Genomic DNA, 22016 nt, shown 5'->3' with positions numbered 1-22016 from the left:
AAGCTTGCCGGGAAGGGCATGGCAAGAGCCACAGTGGGTCCTGAGCAGCAGCAGGAGGACCAGGCAGGCAGGGCACATAGGAAACTGCAAGAGTCTGTGCTGAAGTAGACTGGGGCCAAGACAGGCGAGCATTCGGGGGGTTTAGTAGGGAATATAAAATAGGTGATGAACAGAACATTCTGATATCGTGTGTGTATTGCAGATCATTGTTTACAAATCTGGCGGACTCCTACTCAAAACAATCCACTTGCACACTGAAGGAAAGCCTAGAGAGTGAGCTAGACCCCGAGGAATTGAAGCTTTGGCTGGGAATCCCTCCTGCAGTTCCGTTGGCTGGCAGAGGGCACGGTGCCCTGGTCAACAATGCCCTAGTCTGTATCAGTGGAAGAGAGGGATTCCCGTCAAGGAGCCCAGGATGCACTTACTAAAAGTAAGGTTATAGAATGGCATAGATGGGAGGCAGCCAAAATAAACCCTGCCCTCAACCAAAAAGCATGCAAACTAAAGAGAGGCAGCCTCACTAAGTGAATAGCCAGCAATCAGAGGCCCTCCAGTAAGCAGGATGGGGTGGGTGGTCAGGGGGCCAGAGAAAAGTCCAGAACTTCATAGGAATGGGGCAGAAAGAGACAGAGTTAGCTGGAGGGCAGGTACTCTGCAGTGAAAGGGAGACCTGTCATGTTATGCTGCTTATGAAAGATCCGGGGGCTGGCCTCTGCTCCCCTGCTACTGGCCCCTTCCCAGTCTGTGATGTTCCATTCTGTGAGCCCCCTCCGGGCAGGGGTGCCCTCTGCTTCTGCTTTGCTGCCCGCTGAGACATACTGTTCAACCCCCTTCTCCCCCCGCCCCCGCCCCAAGTTTCCATGGGAACTGTTAAATTGTCAAGGGTTCCACTCTCTGGTCTATTCCCCTCTGGGTCAACCTCGCTAGACTTAGGGGCCCCCATGGCTTAGGACAGCTACGCCAGCAGCACGGTTGGTTAAATAGGCCTTTGTGGATTGGCCTGGGAACCATACCACTATGTATAATAATTTTTTTCTATGGGGAAATTCTTTGAGTTCCAAACACCCCATTGACTGGTGACCTTTTAGAACACAACAGTCCTATCTGGGCTCCACAGTGGGGTGAGATCACTCGGAGTTGTCAGAGCCAAGCTGGGAACAGCAAACCGAGTCCAGGCCAGGCTGGGGTTAGATAGTGAGTTCAGAGTGGAGGGATTTCAAAGACAAGTAGAGATTTGAACTTCGAAGTATAGGGATGACTCTCAGATCAATCTTGCTGGGTTAGGGGTCGGGCGGGGAGAGGGTAGATGAGGTGACAAGCAAACCAGATGAGGGAAACCAGCATGAGTAAAATGTGCCATGGGGCTAGAGATGGAAGGTGGCGGTGCCTCTGTTATCACACCCCCACCCATGGGGCCTGAATGCTTTGAAGTGGGGAGCTTGGCTGCTGTTCCTTCACTGAGCAAATAAAGTACAGTCCCAAGGGATCTGGGGGCAGAGAGGGCTTATCAAGAGCAATGGTCTTGGGTCGTTGCTAGTTTCTGTCAGTACCATTTCCTGCCCCCCCCCTCCCCCCATCCCTCAGGCTCATCACCCAGATTCCTGGCGGCTGCCCTTTTCTATCCCGGATCCTCTCTCTGTCTTCCCCTTCACAAAGAATCTCCTCAGTGCAACAGCACCACCCTTCCAGCCTCTGCCACCAGACTCCGTGCGGGCCCCATGGTGCTGCTAGGCTGAGCTACAAGGTTGCACTTTGACTTCAGACCAACTCCTTTACTTCTGCAACGGATCTCATCACCTCCTGCCTATTTGCAAGCGGTCTCTCCCTCTCCACCATCGCCACCCACTGGAACATTAATTAAAATAGAAACATGTAGTGTCTTCCACTTAGAAACTAGCCATAGCTTGACTCCACGTTTCTCCCCAGCTTCCACCCCATTTCTCTGCCCTATTATAGCAAACTCTGCAAAAGAGTTGATCTTCTCAGTTGTTTTCTAATTCTCCTCTCATTTTCTCTCACCTCCTTTCAGGTACAGCTTCATCGAGATATAATTCCTATATTATAAAATTCCCTCACTTAAAGCAAAAATCACTCAGTGATTTTTAGTGTATTCATAGAGTTGTCAACCATCAACTGATTGGTCAATTGATTGTGGAATCAATTTGAGAATATTTTCATCACTCCAAGAAGAAATTCTATATCCATCCGTTTCTACCCATTTTCCTCAATTCACTTCCAGGCCGTAAGCAATCCCTAACCTACTTTCTATCCCTATAGTTTTGTGTATTGTAGACATTTCATATAACTAGAATCACATGATTTGTGGTCTTTCGGAAAAGGCCTCTTTCACTTAGCATATTTTTATTTATTTATTTATTTATTTATTTATTTATTTATTTATTCACTTAGCATATTTTTAAAGCTCATCTATATTGAAGCATATATCAGTACTTCATTTCTTCTTATGGCCGAATAATATTCCATTGTATAGATACACTAAATTTGCTTTATCCATTTGCCAGTTAATGAACATGTGGTTTGTTTCTGCTTTGTGGCTTTTATGAATAATGTCGCTATGAACACTCCTAACCAGGTTTTTGTGTGAGCATAAGTTTTAATTTTAATTTCTTTTTCACTTCTCAAGGTTTTGTGTGGATGAATAATTTACATACCTAGCAATGGAATTGCTGGGTCAGATGATAAATCTATATGTTTAAGATTTTGAGTAACTGCCAGACTTTTCCAAAGTGGCTGCACCATTTTACATTCCCATGAACAATGCACAAGGTTCCAGTTTCAGCGGTTCTAGTCAAAACTTGTTTGTAATCTGTTTTTTCATTATAGCTCTCCTAGTGAGTAGGAAGTGGTGTTGATTTACATTTCCCTGATGGCTAATGATTTTGAGCATCCATCCATGTATTTATTGGTCATTTGTATATTTAATTTTGGGAAGTGTTTATTCATATGCTTTGCCCAGTTTTTAATTGGGCTGTCTTTTTCTTATCAAGTTGTAAGACTTCTCTGTATATCTTAGACACAAATTCTTTTTTTTTTTTTGACACAAATTCTTCATCAGATACATGATTGCCAAGTATTTGCTTCCATACTGTGAGTTGTCTTTTCACTTTCTTAAATGATGTTTTCTGGAGCACAAAAGTTTTTAATTTTGATGAAATCCAATTTATCTCTATTTTCTTTTGTTGTATACTTTTGGTGTCATATCCAAAAAAAGCTATTCCTTGATGCAATGCAATCAGATTTATTCCTATGCTGCTTCTTAGAATTTTATAATCTTTGATCCATTTAGTTTTTCACTTATTTTGAATTAATTTTTGTATATGGGGTGAGACAGAGGCCCAACTTTATTCTTTTGCATAAAGATCCTATATATAGTGGAGAAAACTATAATGTTGAATAAAAGTGGTGAGATCAAGACACCCTTATACTGTTCCTGATCCTAGGGAAAGAGCTTTCAGCCTTTCACCACTATGTATCATATTAACTGTGGGCTTTTTGTAAATGTCTTTCATTTGATTGAGGAATTTCCCTCTATGCCGTTTGTTGAATGTTTTTAATATGAAGGGGATATTGAATTTTGTCAAGTGTTTTTTCTGCATCTATTGAGATAATCATATGGTTTTTATTTTTTATCTACTGCTATGGTGGTGTGCAACATTAATTGATTATCAAATGTTAAACTAAACTTACATTGATGTGATAAATCTCATTTGGTCATGGTGTACAGTCATTTTTATGTGTTGCTGGACTCAGTTTGCTAGTATGGTTTTTGAGGATTTTTGTGTCTATATTTATAAGAGGTCTGTATTTTTCTTTTTCTGTGTTATCTTTGATTTTGAAAAAAAGTCTCATGGAATGAGTTAGGAAGTGTATATTCTTCGATTTCTTGGCAGGGTTTGTGAAAGATTCACATTCATTCTTTTTTAAGTGTTTGGTAAAGTTTGGGCCTGGACTTAATTATTTGTGTTTTTTGACTACTAAAATCACTTTTTTTACTTGTTAGAGGTCTGTTCAGATTTTCTTCTTCTTGCGTTTTATTCATTTATGTCTCATTAGGAATTTGACTATCTTATTTATCTAATTCATTGGCATATAGTTGTTCATAGTAATTCCCATAGTTCTTTTTATTTCTCTAAGACTGGTAGTACTAATCATTCTTTTGTCCCTGATTATACTAATTTGAACCTTTTCTCTTTTTGCTTGGTCAGTCTAGAGAATGTGCCAGTTTTGTCCTTTTTAAGGAACCAACTTTTGCTATAATTGATTCTTTTCCTGTTCTTTATTTCACTCTGCTCTAATTCTTATTATTTCTTTCTTATTGCTTGGTTGGGGTTTAGTTTGCTCTTGCTTTCTACCCCCACAGTGTTTAAAAGTAGAAGGTTAAGTTGTTGCTTTGAAATCTTTCTTCTTTTAAAAGGTAGGCACTTACATGGGTGCCTGAGTGGCTCAGTCAGTTAAGCTTCTGACTCTTGATTTCAGTTCAGGTCATGATCTCAGGGTGGTGAGATCAAGCTTAGAATTGGGCTCCACCCTCACTGGGGAGTCTGTTTTTCTCCTTTTCCCTCTTCCTCCACCCCTACCTCTCTACTTTCGCACTCCCCCCACCCTACCCGTCCGTACTGCTCATTCTCTCTCTCAAATAAACAAATATGTCTTAAAAAAAAAAAAAGTAGGCACTTTACATGGATAGATTTCCTCTAAGCTCTGTTTTATCTGCATCTCATAAGTTTTGGTATGTAATATTTTCATTCAGCTCAGAGTATTTTCTGTGTGATTCCCTATGGAATTTCCTTTGTGATTTTTTTCCTTTGACCTATCGATTATTTAGCACTGGATTATTTAATTTCCACATATTTGTGAATTTTCCAAATTTGTTATTGATTTTTAATTTCATTCCAGAGTGCTCTGAGAAAAAGCATTAAAGCATTAAAAAGGATTAAAATATTATAAAGGAATTTTAATCTTTTTAAATGTTGATGCTGCTTTATAGCCTACCATAGAAAGTTCTACGTGCACCTGAGAAAGTATATATCACTATTGTTGGATATAGTGTACTACAGATACCTATTGAATTTAGTTGGTTTATAGTGCTATTCAAGTGTTCTGTTTCCTTGTTGATCTTACGTCTAGTTGTTCTACCCATTACTTAAATAGGGACATTGAAATCTCCAGCTATTATTGTTGAATTATCTATTTCTACCTTTAGTTGTGTCAATTCTTGCCTCATATATTTTGGATGCTCTCTTTGGTGTGTATGTTTGTAATTGTATCTTTCAAATGATTTGACCTTTTTAAAAAAATTAAAATATTCCTCTTTATATATAGCAATGCTGTTTTGTTTTTTGTTTTTTAGATTTTATTTATTTATTTATGAGAGACAGAGAGAGAGAGAGAGAGAGAGAGAGAGAGAGAGGAGAGAGAGGCAGAAACACAGGCAGAGAGAAGAGAAGGCTCCATGCAAGGAGCCCGATGCGGGACTCGATCCCAGGTTCCCAGGATTAGACCCCGGGCTGAAGGCGGCACTAAACCACTGAGCCACCCAGGCTGCCCAGCAATGCTGTATTTTAAGTCCATCTTTTCCTGATATTAATTGTCAGCTTTATTTCTTTTTTTAAGTAAACTCTGTACTCAATGTGGGGTTTAAATTCATAACCCCAAGATCAAGAGTCACATGCTCTACTCACTGAGCCAGCCAGGCATCCCTAATATTGCCAGCTTTCTAATGATTGTTGTGTGCATGTTATATCTATTTCTGTCCTTTTACTTTCAACCCACTTATGTTTATTTTTTTATTTGAAAATATTTATTTTTTTCCAAAATGTTTATTTAAATTCTAGTTAGTTAACATATAGGATAATATTGGTTTCAGGAACACAATTTAGTGATTCATTACTTACATATATCACCAGTGCTTATCACAAGTGCCCTCCTTAATACCCATCATTGATTGAGCCCATTCCCCACCCACCTCCCTTCATCATCTATCAGTTTGTTCTCTATCCCTAAGAGTCTCCTCTAGTTTGCTTCTCTCTCTCTTTTCTCCCCCCTTCCCATACATTCATCTGTTTTGTTTCCTAATTCCACATTTGAGTGATATCCAGTGGTAATTGTCTTTCTCTGACTGACTTATTTTGCTTATTAGAATACACTATTGTTCTATCCATATCATTGTAAATGGCAACATTTCATTTTTTTTAAGATTGTATTTATTTATTCATGAGAGACACAGAAAGAGGCAGAGGCACAGACACAAGCAGAGGAAGAAGCAGGCTCCTAGCATGGTGCCCGATGTGGGACTCAATCCTGAGTCTCTAGGATCACGCCCTGGGCTGAAGGTGGCGCTAAACCACTGAGCCCACCCGGGCTGCCCAAAATTTCATTCTTTTTGATGGCTGAGTAATATTCCATTGATTATATATACCACATCTTCTTTATCCATTCATCAGTCGATGGACACTTGGGCTCTTTGCATACTTTGGCTATCTAATGTGTGCCTCTGGAAGATAACATAAACTGGAGCTTTTTGGTTTTTTTAAATCAAGGCTTACAATCTCCACTTTTTGATTGGACTATTTGATCCATTCACATTTAATATTATTACTGGTATAAGTAGACTTATATCTGTCATTTTAATTATTATTTTTTATATGTCTCATATCTTTTTTTGTCTTATTCTTCCTTTTCTACCTTCTTTTGTATTAAGTAGTTTCCAGTGTAGCATTTTAATTCTTTTAGCTATTTCTCATATATATATATGTATATGTATATATATATATTTAGTTATAATATTTAGCTATTTTCTCAGTGGTTGTTCTAAAGTTTACCATATGTATCTTAACACTCCCATTCTCTCTTTAACCTACTCTAAGAGGTTTTGCATGCCCATTCTATCACTGAAAATGCTCATCAAAGAAACATATTTTTAAAACCTATAATAAATTTTCATCTTACTCAACTAGCATCTGATCCAGTTGAAACTTAAATACCTCTCCACTTTCTGCATTGTAACTGCTCTAATATAAGCCAAAATATTCCTTTATCTGGAATCCTGTAATCATTTTCTTCCACTATTTCCTCCCACAGTATATTCACAGAGCAGCTAGGGTGATGTTTTTTAAAAAGTCAGGTAATGTACCTTCTATATTGAACACTAACTGGCATGGCAGGCTAGTTCTTGGTGGGAGGCCTCTGATACTCCCCATGTATGCTTCTTTGTAAGTTGCTTGAGTGTCTTTATAACATGGCATATAGTTTTCTCCAGAATGATTGACTCAAGAGAGAGGGGAAGCACAAGCTGTCTTTTTTATGACCTAGTCTCAGAAGTCACGCAGCATCCTCTTATCACATTCTATTTATTAGAATCAAGTCCCTAAATCTGGCCTGCATTTCACAGGAGAAGAATTAGACTTCTCTTTTTGAAGGGAGAGGTATTACAGAATTTACAGACAAATATAAAATCACCACAATTTGTTCCTCATATTCTTTTCTCCTTTCTTTACCCTCTTCCTTGTGTACTCAACCACAGCCATGTTTGTGTTAACTATTCTTAAAACAGGACAGGGATGTTGCTACTTCAGGTCATGCACATTTGCTGGTCATTCCACCTTAAAGAGTTTCCCTCCAGACAGCCACATGACTCATTTACTCACCCTTTATATCCCTGCTCATCATGGAGGGCTTTCCTGACCATTGTAGCTAAAATAGCATTTTTTCTCCTTCTACCTCTCTCTCTATCTGCTTTATTTTGCCTTGGTTTTTTTCAGAGTTCATATACATTCGTATATACCTACTCTTCCTGCTCTTAAATATAAACTCCCTGAAAGTCCGGACTTGGTGTTTTTCATTCATTCCTCTAAACTCATTGCCTTGAACATTTGCCAGACACATTGTAGATACTTGATACATATTTTTTCATTGAATGAACACATTGAATTACTCTGTTCATAATTATCTTGGTGGACATATTTACCACATGATAGGTACATGTGGGAATATTTGAGGGAATCACATTTTCAGTAAAGTAATTGAGAAGAAAAGATTGTATAGGTGGCTTTGCTAACAACTTTTTTCTTGAATTTGGTCAGTATCTCTTTTTATATACTTACATGGCATTTTATCCAAAATTATAGTCATAGGCCTTCAAATAAGTTATCAGAAAGTTAATTCTCAAACTTCCAAAAGGCTTTTGGGATTGATATTAAATTGTAGCGTTTCACCAAAGCATATATTATATAATCATTAAAAGCATTATACGGGGCAGCTTTGGTGGCGCAGCAGTTTAGAGCCACCTGCAGCCTGGGGTGTGATCCTGGAGACCCAGGTTTGAGTCCCACATCGGGCTTCCTGCGTGGAGCCTGCTTCTTCCTCTGCCTGTGTCTCTGCCTCTCTCTTCGCTCTCTCTGAATGAATAAATAAATAAATCTTTAAAAAAAAAAAGCATTATACTTAAAAATTTTTTCTTTCCACAAGCTCCCTTAATGAGCAGTCGACAATAAATGATGCTTTGATAGATAAGATAAAGTGAATAAACTCCCAAATTTTAAAAATGTATAGATGTATGTCAGTTAGAAACATTTTCATCTTAGTTAGAAACATTTTCATTTCATTCCAATTTCTGGGATCAAATCAAATCAATAACTTTTTGGTATTATTTTGTTTTTTTCATCTAAATTATGTATTGAGTAAAAAAATGTAAATTTGATATCCTTGGTATTTGCCTCTCTGGAAGCATTACCATTCTGCTTCTTTTAGGAAAACTTTGTGCTTAGCCTCAATGACTACTCCTTAGACATTAGTATTCTCTAACCATTTTAAAGAAGTTTTAAAAATCACTCTATGATATTAAGCACTAACATTTTTTGGTCTTTCTTAGGGCTTGAGTGAGATCTTGTATCTTAGAACAGCTTTCTGTATCTTGGCCTTTTTCTATTTCAAATGAATTATATTTTTGGTCAATAAAAATTTGTGTCAATTTAAACATTCTTTTGAAATAAACATATTAGCCTATATGGTCTTCATTTTCTTACTCTTTGCTAGCCAAAACTGAAAGAAAATGTGATAGCCCTCTTAACAGAGTTGTAAAGAACACTGTAATGCTAACCATGCATTATCAAGTTAGAGGATGAAATGTATGTATGGTGTGTGTGTGTGTACATAAATATAAATAGGTATCTCCCCAATGGTTTCAAGGACATTTGCTGCTGTATTTGGTTACAAGTAACAAGAAGCATAAAACAAAAAGGGTGTATTATTGTGTGGATATTCAGGAACATCTCACAGACCCTGAAGTGTAAGAAGAGATAAGAAACAAAAAAATTGGAAATGGATTGGAAAATTAGGAAGTCTTTTCATCTCTAACCTTTGCTTCTCTCAGGAGATGTGTCTTATTCTTCTCTTTCCGTAGAATAGTGTTAGCTGTTACTCTAACATGGTGGATGGAATATGGGTGACCCAGAGTTCCTGAGTTACAGCATCTCCATCCACCAGACCGGCCTGGAATTCCTTAATCGCAATTCCACGTCCTCAAGAGAGCGAATCTGATTGGTTAGGAGTCTGCTTTTTAGCCAATCAGCTCTGCCCAGTTGTGTGCAGTGAAGACAGGCCTTCGGGGAACCCCCAGTCAGTGAACTGGAACCCCAGTCAGTGAACAGGGCAGGCATTTTCTAGAGAAAAGGGGGTAGGCAGCAATCCAACTACTCCTGCTTTTCTTTAAGTTTTCTTTTTAAAAATTGAGAAGTGGTCCTATATATAATGATACCATTAAATTAATTTTAAAATTAAGCACTTGCCCTAAGCAAGCAGATTATTATGCAGGCTAATATTGATTGAAGGCTCTCTTTCTGCCCATTCAATCATCAAATGTCACTGATTTAAAATCAAACTCAGTTTATTGTATACTCCCCTGTGTGACTGCTTCCTAGTGCTAGCTGATGTTTGTGGAGTTTGGCCCATGTGCTGAGCATATAGCTCTCTGCAAGACACTTAACATCACATTTAGTCTTCATAATTTCTTATGAATATAAAACTGGGGCTCGAAGCAGTTAAATATCTTATCTAAAGATACAATCCTAGGTCATGGGTTGGAATTCTAACTCTTGTTACTATCTTTGATCTCTTATTTACAATTAGTAAGGGATAAAACAATAAGCTAAATGGTACCATGAGGCACATCCAGAACACGGGACATTATATAGGACAGCTAGTCTAGTCTCTTTAACAAAGGGATGTCATTTAAAAAAAGAAAAAAAAGAGAGTGCCTCATTAAAAGGATCTGATGAGACATAGGGAAAAAAATGCAGTATGTTGCCCTGGATTGAATATTTATTTAAGTAAATCAACTTTAAAAAAATTGTAAAACACATTGTTGGGTCATTGGGGAAATTTGAGTATGTTTCCAGAATTAGACAAGAAAAAATTTACTGAAATACTTGTCTGAAAAAGCAGACTTTAGAGCTAGGTATGATCTTATTTTGATGAAAATAAATATGTGCATTTAGAATGGGATCTGGAAGTATTTGCTTTAAGGTGTTATAGTGCTGATTTCTAAGCAGTAGAAATATGATATTTGAATTTTTCATATGTGCTTCTCTGTATTTGAATTTTTTTCACATCACACATGTACTACTTATGCATTAATAAAATGTGATTAAAAAAAAAAAGAGTGCAAGCACTGGATTTAGAATGTCTTGGTTCTGGTCCTGGCGCTGGTACTAATTTAATACTGTGACCTTGGGCACATTATTTACTTCTGTAAGCCTTGCTTTTCTTTTCTTTTTTTTATAATAAATTTATTTTTTATTGGTGTTCAATTTGCCAACATACAGAATAACACCCAGTGCTCATCCCATCAAGTGCCCCCCTCAGTGCCCGTCACCCATTCACCCCCACCCCCCGCCCTCCTCCCCTTCCACCACCCCTAGTTGATTCCCCAGAGTTAGAGTCTTTAGTTTCTGTCTCCCTTTCTGATATTTCCCACACATTTCTTCTCCCTTCCCTTATATTCCCTTTCACTATTATTTATATTCCCCAAATGAATGAGAACATACACTGTTTGTCCTTCTCCGATTGACTTACTTCACTCAGCATAATACCCTCCAGTTCCATCCACGTTGAAGCAAATGGTGGGTATTTGTCATTTCTAATAGCTGAGTAATATTCCATTGTATACATAAACCACATCTTCTTTATCCATTCATCTTTCGATGGACACCGAGGCTCCTTCCACAGTTTGGCTATCGTGGCCATTGCTGCTAGAAACATCGGGGTGCAGGTGTCCCGGCGTTTCATTGCATCTGTATCTTTGGGGTAAATTCCCAACAGTGCAATTGCTGGGTCGTAGGGCAGGTCTATTTTTAACTCTTTGAGGAACCTCCACACAGTTTTCCAGAGTGGCTGCACCAGGTCACATTCCCACCAACAGTGTAAGAGGGTTCCCTTTTCTCCGCATCCTCTCCAACATTTGTGGTTTCCTGCCTTGTTAATTTTCCCCATTCTCACTGGTGTGAGGTGGTATCTCATTGTGGTTTGGATTTGTATTTCCCTGATGGCAAGTGATGCGGAGCATTTTCTCATGTGCGTGTTGGCCATGTCTATGTCTTCCTCTGTGAGATTTCTCTTCATGTCTTTTGCCCATTTCATGATTGGATTGTTTGTTTCTTTGGTGTTGAGTTTAAGAAGTTCTTTATAGATCTTGAAACTAGCCCTTTATCTGATACGTCATTTGCAAATATCTTCTCCCATTCTGTAGGTTGTCTTTGAGTTTTGTTGACTGTATCCTTTGCTGTGCAAAAGCTTCTTATCTTGATGAAGTCCCAATAGTTCATTTTTGCTTTTGTTTCTTTTGCCTTCGTGGATGTATCTTGCAAGAAGTTACTGTGGCCGAGTTCAAAAAGGGTGTTGCCTGTGTTCTTCTCTAGGATTTTGATGGAATCTTGTCTCACATTTAGATCTTTCATCCATTTTGAGTTTATCTTTGTGTATGGTGAAAGAGAGTGGTCTAGTTTCATTCTTCTGCATGTGGATGTCCAATTTTCCCAGCACCATTTATTGAAGAGACTGTCTTTCTTCCAATGGATAGTCTTTCCTCCTTTGTCGAATATTAGTTGACCATAAAGTTCAGGGTCCACTTCTGGGTTCTCTATTCTGTTCCACTGATCTATGTGTCTGTTTTTGTGCCAGTACCACACTGTCTTGATGACCACAGCTTTGTAGTACAACCTGAAATCTGGCATTGTGATGCCCCCAGATATGGTTTTCTTTTTTAAAATTCCCCTGGCTATTTGGGATCTTTTCTGATTCCACACAAATCTTAAAATAATTTGTTCTAACTCTCTGAAGAAAGTCCATGGTATTTTGATAGGGATTGCATTAAAAGTGTACATTGCCCTGGGTAACATCGACATTTTCACAATATTAATTCTGCCAATCCATGAGCATGGAATATTTTTCCATCTCTTTGTGTCTTCCTCAATTTTTTTCAGAAGTGTTCTATATGTTTTTAGGGTATAGATCCTTTACCTCTTTGGTTAGGTTTATTCCTAGGTATCTTATGCTTTTGGGTGCAATTGTAAATGGGATTGACTCCTTAATTTCTCTTTCTTCAGTCTCATTGTTAGTGTATAGAAATGCCACTGATTTCTGGGCATTGATTTTGTATCCTGCCATGCTGCCAAATTGCTGTATGAGTTCTAGCCATCTTGGGGTGGAGGCTTTTGTGTTTTCTATGTAGAGTATCATGTCATTGGCGAAGAGGGAGAGTTTGACTTCTTTGCCAATTTGAATGCCTTTAATGTCTTTTTGTTGTCTGATTGTTGAGGCTAGGACTTCCAGTACTATGTTAAATAGCAGTGGTGAGAGTGGACATCCCTGTCTTGTTCTTGATCTTAGGGGAAAGGCTCCCAGTGCTTCCCCATTGAGAATGATATTTTCTGTGAAGCCTTGCTTTTCTTAAGCCTGAATGGGCACTGATCTTGGGATACCTTCATACAGTTACTGTGAGGATCAGAGCGATGACAAATGGAAAGTGAATAACACAAAGTCCATTACCTAGTCACGGCCTAAAAAATGTTAATTGTTATTACTATGTGCAAGTGTCACCAACAAAACTTTGAATATAACCTTTATCTAAGAAAATAAGAGATCAATACCAGAGTCTGGCTCTGTGCTGGGTGCAGAGCCTGCTTAAGATTTGGTTTCTCTCTCTCTCTCTCTCTCCCTTTCCCTCTGCCCTTCCACCCTCTTCCCTGTTCACACACTCTCTCAGTCTAAAAGAAAGAAAGAAAGAAAGAAAGAAAGAAAGAAAGAAAGAAAGAAAAGAGACAGAAAGAAATCATGGCTTTGGGGCATATCGAAGCATATTATAGAGTGAGACGTCCATGAATGGGTCTCCTTAGCTTAATATGCTAAGGGCCTTTCTTTATGGCCTAACTGCATATCAAATAAGTGGCCTGAACCAAAGCACACTCTGTTCCTAATGGTCTGTGGGATTCAGACACATGCCAATGCATGTAAAGCATCTGATGAACTCGGGGGTTTATCCAAAGCATGCTTCTCTTCAGTACCCTTAATCATCCTTCTAAGGTTTAAATTTCACAAAAAGGAATTTAACCATGACAAGGGCAGTACTACTTACTATTTATATTACAGAGCTGCACCATCTGTCTTAAAACCACAATTTTGTAAATTGTTTTTGATGACATATTGTAGGATTGCCCTGTATATGTAGTTCATGATGAAACCCTTCAGTGAGTCCTCTTTGGTTCAATCGAAATCAACATATTAATGACTTAAAGCAGAAAGGCAGCATCCACACTCTGCTTGATGAATTAGGGATGCAGATTGCAAATTTCATGAGGTGAAGGTTTGTTTCCATTAGACTGACATCCAGAATCTGCGTTATTATTTTAGATCACCTTGAGTCAGGTAATCTTAATTGTCCACATGCCAGTGAAGGCCTTCAGGAGTCAAATCAAGTTCAGAGGAATTATTATTAGTTCCACATCTTACCCTTCACTCTCTTCTTCCCGTAAGATGTCCTGGTAAACATCAACAAAATATAATTCGATTATATGTAGGAATAAATGTAAGATGGATCTACTAATGGTTAAAAAACGGTGGTGAAGAAATTTTGTCTGTCAGTCAATTAATCATATCAATATCTTAACAAGACAACAAAAGACTAGAAGAAGTGGGGATACTTCAACCTTAAAGAAGAAATGGGGCAGTGGTCTTCTGTATTTGTTTAATTAACACCAGCTGCCCTAACAGTTAAACCCCGAAATCCCAATAATTTAACCCAATACAAACTTACTTCTTGCTCCTGTCACAGTCCATTGAAGGGTTCCCTGGTCAGCAACCTTCCATAGGTTTAATCAAGGATCCAGGCTCCTTCTATGTTACATGGTCCTCACAATGATTTAATATCTACTTTGGTCTGGAGGAAGCTTCTATCATGTTCTGTGGGGAAGAAATAGACATGAACTATATGAAGGGGGATGGGAAATATGGCCTGTGGACGGGAAGTCATTGAACAGCCACACTATAGAAAGGGAACACAAATGTGGGAGGTCAGTTAAACATCTTTGCTTCCTTTTCCTTCTCTGCTACCTTTTAGTAGCAGATGCCTCCGTGTGGAGGTGGTAGTGATGGTAAAGCCTTTTGTGGCACGTCAGTAATACAGTTTCAGAAGGCCCAGTTAACGATATGGTTATTGACATCACCAAGTATTACCCAATCCAATAAACATTTGTTAAGAATCTAGTATGTGCCAGATTCTACTGGGTACTAAGGAAGAGAAAGATGAATGGACTTGGTCTGAAGGAAAAGTGAGGAGACAGATACACGCATAATTAACATTAATTGAAAGTGAGATAAAAGTACCACAACTTGAAGTATAAATCAAAAGGGTTAGTAAATGCCAACCAGGAAGACATTAAATCTTGAATAGTGAGCAGAGAAACCTGATCTCCATGCAAGATGCTGTTGTTTTACTTAAGACCTACTCCCAACTCAGGTAGAGATTGTTGAAATAATACGAAGATCACAAAAAATGAAAACACACTCCAGGCTCAGGAGGAAGGGGGCCTTCAGCAGTTGAATGATGGCAGAGGCCCTCTGATTCCTTTTCTTTCTGCTTTTCTTCATCCCTCTCTGTTTCTGCTAGCTTCCACTTTCACTTGGCCTTGTAGTGTTGCTAGCCTTAGCCTGATAGAACTTTTTGGGTCTAGTGTTCAGTATCATTCTATGCAGTCCCTATATTTTGTAAAGGCCTGATGGGCAGCTAATCAGCGATAGGCTGGCCTTGGGTCAGCCATTGTTGAGGAAGCATGAGTGTGCAAAAAGGTGGGATCACATGGCTGTTGAGCTGCCCCTTGCAGGAATTGTGATAGGGGCAAGCAGATTAACTGCCTAGTACAGGAGGCAATGTGTAATTCAACATTAAAAGACATACTGAATTTCAAATGGAGGGTGAAGGCTAGAGGACATTTTTGACTTGGGCAGGGTATGAACAAAGGCAAGAAAGAAGTCTAGTCCAAGTATATTTGGGGAAGAATTAGGTGGTGTCTGGAGTGATAGGAGTATAGACAAAAGGTAAAAAGCATAATGCTCTCATGGGTGATATGAGTATTCAGCAGGATTTCTTCATGGGTAACTTGTCATCTAGCATCTTAATGGTCACAAAAAGACTCTTGGTATGGTACGGTTCACTGTAAGAGAAGGAAGCGTAGTAGAGTAAAAAGAAAAGTATCTCAAGCTTTCAAATCAGGCAGATCTGGGTTCAAGTCCTGACTCTGCCATTTTCTAGCTGTATGTCTTGGGCAGGTTACTTAACTACTCTAAACCTCAGTTTTCTGGGCAATGTGATTTACTGTTGGCCAGTGCTCCGAGGTATGGCATAATGACTGGAGGAGGTGTGGATAGGCTATGTGTCCATTAATCTGTCAGGCCAGTGGCATAGTCACTATGGAGTTATTGGAATGTCATCCTATTCTTAGGTTTGTGGTAAGAATTAAATGGCGTAACATTTGTAAAATGCTTAGCAAAGTGCTTGGCACATAGCATATAGTCATTACACATTAGTTTTTGTAGTTTTTTTCTTTCTTCTATTTCTCTCTGAAAATTTTAAATCTTCAATATGATGATGATAGCTTGAATTGGAGAGTCTTTGAACTGGCTAGTTGTATGAAGACTATCTAAGATACCTCAGCAGCATCCCCTTTCCTTTCCTCCCCCTTCCTACCCCCTCCAATCCAGCACATATAGGTAAGGAAACTCCTCACTGCTATATCAGAGGGATTAATCTTTTCAATAATGACTCATGCCCAAGGTTATGGATGTAAATTCTACAGTTGCCCAGTCATCACTCCTGAATCTTTTAATACCTCAACTACATACCGAGTTTTTAGAACTTGGTTGTATTATCTTATTTTAGTGATTCCTTACTTTTGCAGATGACAGAGGACAAACTCATGGATAGACTTTAGATAGGCTCACATCATTATGATAATAAGCTGTCAAGGGGGAAACGAAGTCATCAGGAACATCTGGTGTTACCTTCAGAAGAAGCTACTAATATTAATTTCAGTCAAGAAAGAGAAAATGGAATCTGTGATAGGCCCAGGCTACAAATAAAGCAAGAATGTGGTCCTAGATTTACTCAATTTTGTAGATTAAAAGGAATCCAGTAATTTTGAATTTCTGAGCATGAGTATACTATTTGGAGTGTAAAACAAAACAAAAAAATTCATAGGCTTTTGAATTCTGTGGCTGTAACCCTCACGGTTTGCAGTGAGAAGTGATCCTGGTAATTCCTGGGGCCCCTATTATTGTGGGGGGGTGATTAACAGTATTACATAGAAAGTATCATATTGTCTCCTTTTTTAAAACCCAAGAGGTTTGAATATTCTTATTGCTACAGCTTGAAGAAGAATGCTGCTCTTGTACAGAGAATACTGATTCACAACAGTGTTTAGCAAGAACAAGATATAAAATTTGAAAGATAATGCAAAAAACATAAGCCCCCTTTCTTGCACTTGGGACCCTCTCTAAGGCCTTTGAGCAGAGATGAGTGGAGTAAGAGAACCAAGTTCAAGGTCAGTAAGCTGCAGGCCTGTGGACTCCTTGGTGTTCTACAAGAACCCAGCTTCTTCCCACTCCCTCTTTCTGTTCCACCTACATTTTCATAAATCTCTATTGAAGTGAGAGCACTTATTATGCTCCTTGCCCCAGGCACAGAGCTCTCAGGGTGACAAGGAGCTGCAACATTACTCTGTCATTCTCAAGAACTGACTAGACCATCAGACTAGTACATGTCAGAAAATGTAGAATGAGGGCAACGCAGAGGTCTAACAAGGATGCCAACTGGACCAGAATTAAACTCTCTGGTTAAGATTATCATGAGTTCCATAGTGAGGCAGAACTGGAGACTGATTCCAGAATCACTCTTTCTTACAGTGTAGTGTATACAAGTGTGTGAAGTAAATGGAATGGAATTCTCATTACTGACTGTGGTTTTGTTGTTTTTAGTAAGTCCCTCAGTTTTCTTCATCCTAAGATAAGATTTAAAACCCTAATTGTTTATTTGTGATTCCTGAGTTGTTGTATGTACCTGACCTTGTAATTCAATGTTTGGATGCCCGGAGTGAGCCAAACCAAGCGAGACATCGACAGACTGACGAATTTGCAGGACTTATTTCAACACTAGTATGTGACTAGTACATCAAGAAGATCAATAATCACTATTTTCTTGTTTTTGACACTTCATCTCACGATGTTGGGGTTGGGCATAGTCAGGTGCAAGTGCAAGAAAGTGGAGCCACTAACTGCCTAATATTTAAGAACTGTGTCGTCCATAAAGCACAACTACACAAAAATTGATTGCAAAGCCCTTGCTCTTGAGAAGTGCCATGATTACCACTAAAGGTGCCTCTAAAATTTGTGTTGATTGTAATTCTCTTTTAGCTTCTCTTCTAGAAAGGAACCAAACCCTATAATTATGTCCCTCTAAAGAAGTTTATTACTAATCTATTTTCTGATCTTTATTACTGCAAACTTGTCTGTAAATCTGCAAGGAATATCGTCAAATATCTTTACCCTCAGGCCTTTCTCTCCAAAGATTCCAAATCTTGTTATGCCACCTCCACTGGAAATTTTAGTGTTAGAAGACTTCCCTGATCCATGTGCTCATGCAGATCAAACTGTGATTAACTGTGTGGAATCCCACGTAGCAAATCTTAAAATAGACATGGAGGAGATAGAAAACCATTCCGGGGAATTCAAGTCAGTCAACATGATTTATCATTCATAAACGATCCCTTTTATGGTAACCTGAGAGTTATTCTGGAAAATAATTATTATCTTTTTTTTTTAAGCCCCAATACTCACAACACATTCAGGAATTATTTGTGTGGAGGCAGAAGCTTTAGCTCTTGATGGTGAATTCTGATTTTTATATCACTCATTGTAAGGAAGAATGGGATAAATTGATTGGCAGATATGCCAAAGGCATGTGTTTTTCAACACAAAAGTGAGCATGGACTCCTGATATTTGATTGATTATTGATCATTGCATAACAGGAATTTGAATGATCATTCAAATTTGGGGGAGTTTGATGATGGTATCCTGTGTTTCGAAACAACTAGCATTTTGAATTATGTAATCCCAGGCCTCTGCATAAAAGAAAAAAAAAAACAGTGTTATTTGCAACATACAGATGACAAAACTATCTGGTAAAATCTTTGCACTTACTTCAGGAGGCCCTACGGAGTGATAAATGTAGGATCCCTACTAGGGTTTTGGTAGTTGTTGGTGGGGACTGGGAAGGACAGCCCTGCCCGTTGTGGAGCAGTGTTGCTCAACCCTAAGTGAAGGACCAGGATCTCTGCTGTAAGTAGTAGCAGGAGCAGCGGCCATAAGAACCATTGTGAAATTAAGAGAGAGACAGGCCTTTCCCTGTTCTGAAGCGTTACATAAGCGCCTTGGATTCCATAATGCTCAAAGGAGAGGCTTCTAAAATATGCCACCCCGCCCTGATGAGGGAAACTTGGTGTTAGAATTAATTTAATTTAAAGATCAACACATTTTTGGAATGCTTCTTGTTCCCAAGTATTATCGGGTGAATCCTATACTCTTTACACAAGATAACAATTTCTTTTTTAGAGAAGTTACACAATCTCTCTTTGTAGGCTCGGTATCAGAGCATTCTCTTATTTTTAGTTGTAGGATTTGTGCTGCAGAGTTCTTTATGGATAAAAACATCATTACTTCGTAGACTTCTATTTTTACAATTCACAAACACACTTCCATTAATTCTTACTTCAGTTTTCCAACTTTGTTGGCTTTTTCTTTGGACTTCCTTTTCAAAGCTGGCTTTAAACAGACCAAATTTTTGTGTTAATCTCTGTCTATTGTTCAGTAACGGGGGTCATTAATTCACTAATAGCATTGGAGAGGTGCTAAAGTTTTTCAAAACTGCAGATTGACCTAATTAATGTCTTTTCTGAATTGTGCTAATTCCCCCATTAACCACTCTGGGGCCTCTTAAAACTCCCCAGTCTCTGCTGCCATCTATTCAGAAGTGTTGTGCGCTTAGAACAGGTTGTGATTGCCTTGATTATTTGTAAAATAGCAGTGTTTTTAAAATGTTTGCAAAAGTGTTTTCCTTCTTGTCATTTATTGCTTGGGTTATTCACTTATAACTCTCACTTTTACTTTGCCAACTTTTAATTGTCTTCCATTATGCTTTCCTGTACTCACCCAGGTCTGCCTACCACCGCCACCCAGCAGCTACTATTACTCAGTGATTGACAGTGAAGAGGATTAAGCATAGGCCTAGATCAGAAATATTCTCAGAATGACACTGATTAAAGATAATTATTTCGCAGAAAGAAGAGACTAGAGATTAGTGCCAGAATCATTGTATAGCTTTCATTGTTCATTATCGGGGACCATGTGTAGTAAGCCGTATGTACGGACAAGTTGTTTTGTCATTTCTGTGCCATATGTTCCTGGAACTATAGCTACCTGTGGATCTTGAGATGGGGGTGCTGAGATTAATACTTGAGTGATGAGGATGTGAGCATTAAGTAAGCAGCCTTTTGGCAGAATGAGGACTTAAAGCCCATTGTTGTCCGTGTGGCTTCTGTGCTACACAAGTACATAGATAACACAAACTGCTCTTTCTTATTTTATTTTCTAACATCGTGCTTAGTCACAAAATGTGATTTCATTTTCACATGCCAGACTTTCTCACCTGTGTGTCAATCAATTCTGTATTGGCAGCTAAGGACTGAATAAAAAAGTGGAAGGAAACATAAACCTCGTCTAAGAAAAATGCACATGTCCATTTGATGATTTGTTTGATAAATAGTCTAGATTTGGAGATGATTGTTGGTTCCTCAACATTTTTTCTCATCTCTGTCCTCTTTGTTTTTCAGAGTGCTGTATTAACCGTGTTTCTGATGTTTTGACATCTGGTGCCTTGCTGACCCTGGAGAGACCATGCCTCCGGGGCCAGCCAGTTCCTGCAGACAGTGAACAGCTGGCCTGTAAGTGAGCCTTTCATACACAAACCAAGTCCGGAGCCCACAGGCCCAGCTACCCACCTGGGACGGTATTCCTCTATCCTAGTCATCCCAGGGCCAGGTACTGAAATCCCAGAACCTGCTGAAATTATTCAAACTAGCCAATCCTAAACCTGTTTAACCTGTCTCACCGGTTACTTCCTATAGAAACAACAATAAAGGCTCTTGTCCACATTTTCCCCTTGCTTCCTCTGCCTCCTGATGGGCCTGTGCTTCCCTGTGTGCCCCCTGAGGTGTAGCAGGGCCTGTAAGTATAGTAAGTATCTTTTTAAAAAGATTTTATTTATTTATTTTAGAGAAAGAAAGAGAGTGCAAGTGGGGGGCGGGGAGGGGCAGAGGGAGGAGAGAGAGAATCCCAAGCAAACTCTGTGCTGTGTGTGGAGCCCGATGCAGGCTCGATCCCAAGATCCTGAGATCAAAACCTGAGCTGAAATCAATAGTTGGACACTTAACTGGCTGAGCCACTTAGATGCTCCAAAGACTGTCTTTTTAATGGTGGCATCCTCTGATCTGCTGGCCTCATTAGAGCTGAATACGGATAAAACTTCCATTTTACAACAGGTACCTATTATCTTAAAAAATAATAGTGGATTTAATCACATTAATTTTCATGATCTAATTCCTTCCCTTTCTGCCCTCTACCTGCTAGCATGCGTTGGAGGACAGACATTTTGTTTCTTTGGTGTACTGATGGATTCTAAGGGTGTCGAACGGTGACTGGGCTGGAGTACATGCTCAGTAAATGTTAAATTGAACTAACTACTTATTTGATTTCTTTTCTTTTTTTTTTAAGATTTTTTTTACCTATTCATGAGAGACAAAGACAGGGAGAGAGGGAGAGAGAGAGAGAGAGAGAGAGTGAGAGAGAGGCAGAGACATAGGCAGAGGGAGAAGCAGGTTCCTTGCAGGAGCCCCATGTGGAACTCAATCCCAGGACCCCAGGATCACAGTCTGAACTGAAGGCAGATGCTCAACCACTGAGCCACTCAGGCGTCCCTTGATTTCTTTTCTTATCTTTTCTCCAGAGCTGCTTTGCAGAGACTAGCCAAGTTGTGCCTATTGCAAGGATCAAGCAAAGAAGAAATTCTGGAGATCCCTGAGTGGCTCAGCAGTTTAGCGCCTGCCTTTGGCCCAGAGCATGATCCTGGAGTCCGGGGATCAAGTCCCACATCCCGCTCCCTGCATGGAGCCTGCTTCTCCCTCTGCCTGTGTCTCCTCCTCTGTGTGTGTGTGTGTCTCTCATGAATAAATAAATAAATAAATAAATAAATAAATAAATAAATAAATAAAATCTTAAAAAAAAAGAAGAAGAAATTCTGTATTGTATTGTGTTTTTGACATACACAGAGGAAGCAAACATAAAATCCCAAAGGGTGTCTTCCATTCAGTTTCAGTTCGCAGTACAGTAGCTGCCCTTG

The 22016-nt window shown here is 39.0% G+C and overlaps 1 long non-coding RNA gene across 1 annotated transcript; it reads left to right on the top strand.

The window, feature by feature from the left end:
* The first annotated feature begins 208 nt into the window (after positions 1-208).
* Positions 209-20739, top strand: LOC140624222 (uncharacterized). The gene is made up of 3 exons (XR_012023725.1): positions 209-430; positions 2030-2242; positions 20452-20739. It is a non-coding gene; the product is annotated as an uncharacterized lncRNA (long non-coding RNA).
* The last annotated feature ends 1277 nt before the right edge of the window (positions 20740-22016 follow it).

This window comes from Canis lupus, chromosome 34, assembly GCF_048164855.1.
Source record: "Canis lupus baileyi chromosome 34, mCanLup2.hap1, whole genome shotgun sequence".
Taxonomy (NCBI): Eukaryota; Metazoa; Chordata; class Mammalia; order Carnivora; family Canidae; genus Canis; species Canis lupus.
This window is presented reverse-complemented; position numbering and strand designations above follow the sequence as displayed.